Source organism: Manacus vitellinus, unplaced genomic scaffold, assembly GCF_001715985.3.
Source record: "Manacus vitellinus isolate BGI_N305 unplaced genomic scaffold, ASM171598v3 scaffold_20_pilon, whole genome shotgun sequence".
Lineage (NCBI taxonomy): Eukaryota > Metazoa > Chordata > Aves > Passeriformes > Pipridae > Manacus > Manacus vitellinus.
Genome location: NW_021939471.1, coordinates 4,142,522 through 4,145,415, shown reverse-complemented (window position 1 = coordinate 4,145,415; position 2,894 = coordinate 4,142,522).

Genomic DNA, 2,894 nt, shown 5'->3' with positions numbered 1-2,894 from the left:
CCACCCTCACAGGGAAGAATTTCCTCCTAATATCTAATCTAAACCTACTCTCTGTGAATTTGAAGCCATTCCCCCTTGTCCTGTATCTCCAGGCCCTGGTAGATAGTCTCTCTCTCTTTTTCCTGTAGGCCCCTTCAGGTCCTGGAAGGCTGCAGTTAGGTCACTCTGGAGCTTCTCTTCTCCAGGCTGAACAGTCCCAATTCTCTCAACCTTTCACAATAGGAGAGGTGTTCCATCCCTCTGATCATCTTGGTGCCTCCTCTGGACTCACTCCAACAGCTCCATGTCCTTCCTGTGCTGGGGCCCCCAGAGCTGGAGGCAGCTCTGCAGGTGGGGTCTCACCTGAGCAGGGCAAAGGGCCAGAATCCCACCCTCCCCTGCTGCCCACACTGTGGGATGAGCCCAGGACATGGGTTGGCTTTCTCATGAAGATAAGGGTAGTGATCACTCTTGAGTCACATATATGTGAATAAATTTATATATTTAGTAGAGAATGTGTTCTTGGTGATAAGGCTTTAGGAAAGGCACAGATCTAACAAGTGGAACAGCTTGAATGTTTCTGAGTTCTCATTCGGTGCTGCTTCATTGTTGTTATTCACCAAAGATGTAAATAATTAATCTGGGGGTTTGGACAGGTTTGCTGGTTTGCTTCCACACATAGTAAGTCAGTGCAGGAGAGCTCTCGTTGCCCATGCGTGTTCTGAGCTGAAAGGACAATTTCAATAGACGGTACTTGGTTCCTTCCCTATTTCCACACCACTGATACCCCCCAGCTGGTGGGAGTCAGAGCAGTGATGGGTCATCTTTTACCATACCGTGCTGCCAGGGCCTTTAAACATTTGGTTTCCAGCTGCAGAGTCTGAGGCCAGTCCCTTTGGCTTGTACTTGTGCTTGGTCCTGAGACAAATGCCTGTGTACGCTCAGATATTTATTGTTAATTCACGCAGAAGAGCAAGTCAGGAGTTTTCAGCTCAGTTTTTCTGAGTAACAAGTTGTTGATTGTCATGGGGCTACCAGGTAAAATGGAAAGAATAATTTTTTTCCTGTGCATTTTTTTTCCCTTTTTCTCTTGAAGCTTGACATAAGATGTATTAAAGCCTTTTTTCCCCAAACAGTATTTAACAGGAATGTTTCAAGACACGTAAAAGCTGCAGCATTAGGGCTAATTGTAGAGAATGTTTTCTGTAGGAGTACTTTCTGTGTGCTCTGCTGCCAAGGCTTTAAATGTCTCTTTGAGGACTGACACTTGGAGACCACAGTTTAAGCTGATATTAATGCCTGAAGTGAAAAGACAGTGATCTCCTCCCACTCCTTAATCGGCTGGATAAGATTCTTCCTTGCACATTAGATGAGCCCTCCAGTTCAAGGCAAGTGCACTGTGCTGGTCTCCTGCCTTCATTTTCAGCTCTTGCTTTAAAGGCACAGTACAAAACTTGCCTTGGCTATTTTGTAAATTCCTTCTTTAAAAGCATACTCACTTTTCCTCCTTTGGATTAGTATTTCTTTAGAATAAAGTATGCCACCAATACTTTCTAGTAGAAAAGAAAAGCTAGAGAAAAGCAGAATTTTTGTGGCTTGAATGGGAAGGGTGAGACAGACTATGAAACTCGGTGCTTCCATATCCAGGGAAGAAATGAAGAAGGTTTCTGATAGTTAATCTGTGCCTGTCTTACAAAGCCAGTATGAAGATGCACAGGAAAATTTGGAAAGGGACAATGTTGAAGGTGTTTTTAGTAGACTCTGGATTGTGCCACTATCTAACAATGCATCACTGTTTTGTTCTGTCCTGTTTTAATAATATTTCTATGAAAAACGTTATTTTTGTGGGAAAATTCCTGTGATGGGGAAACCAGGAAAGCAGTCTGCCACTAATACTGTGGACAAAACACGTTTGGGTTTTTTTGTCATACCCTAATACAGGAAAGTGCTGTTTAACACATTTCACTGCTTTGGTGTCTGTTGACTCTTATGCTTTTGTGAGGGGCACACCTGCAATAGGAATTATTGTGTAAAAGTGTGTTTCCTCCTGTAACATACCATCTAAGGAGGACAGTATCATCACAGAATCCTCAAGTGGTTTGGGTTGGAAAGGACCTTAAAAATCATCTAGTTTCAACCCCCCTGCTGTGGGCAGGGACACCTCCCACTAGGACACTTTGGAGGAGAGCTGTTGTAATGCCTGTTAGCATTCAGAATTCCAGGTTTTATAAAACACTGGAACAGTTATGATGATGCACTTGGCTTTATCCCTGTGCCCTTCTCCACCTCCTTCCATGGTGCCTGGTCTGAACGAAGGGCCTCGTTGTTATCTTGTCTCTTGGCAATCAGGGTCCCGGGCACAAGACTCCTTGCGTGTCTTGCTTTGGGCTCAGTGGGAATACCTTCTGTGCCAAGCCTGAAGCACTGGGGTTTCAAAAATAAGACTTCCATGGTACTGCCTGAAAGCATGGGCGAAAAAACAGCACTGAAAAGTTAAAGCCTAAAGGTTAAACAGCTGCATGGTAATTGCAACAATTAACCTGTTGTGTTTGGCTTCTGTGTATGGACAACAGGCACCCTGTGTGTGCCACGGAAAAGCCAGAGACTGGAATTGTGTGCAGCCTTGGGAACTGTGGGAACATCTAGTTAATTTTCTTCTTCAGGGCTTTCTTAGGAGAAGGTAAGCGAGGTAGTGAATTTGTGTGGGAATGGTGGTTTTAAATGTGGGTCCTAATTATCCCCCCTGTGCTTGTCGGAATGGGAATTAATGCTGCTGAGGTATTAAACTGGGTTCTGCACTTGTCCTTCGTGGAGGGGAACCTGATCAGGAGGGCAGGGGTTCTGGCTTCCCCAGAGCTGGGATCTGGATTTCTCTGAGGTGTCCCAGAGAGCAGTGGGTGGCAGGGATCCTCTGA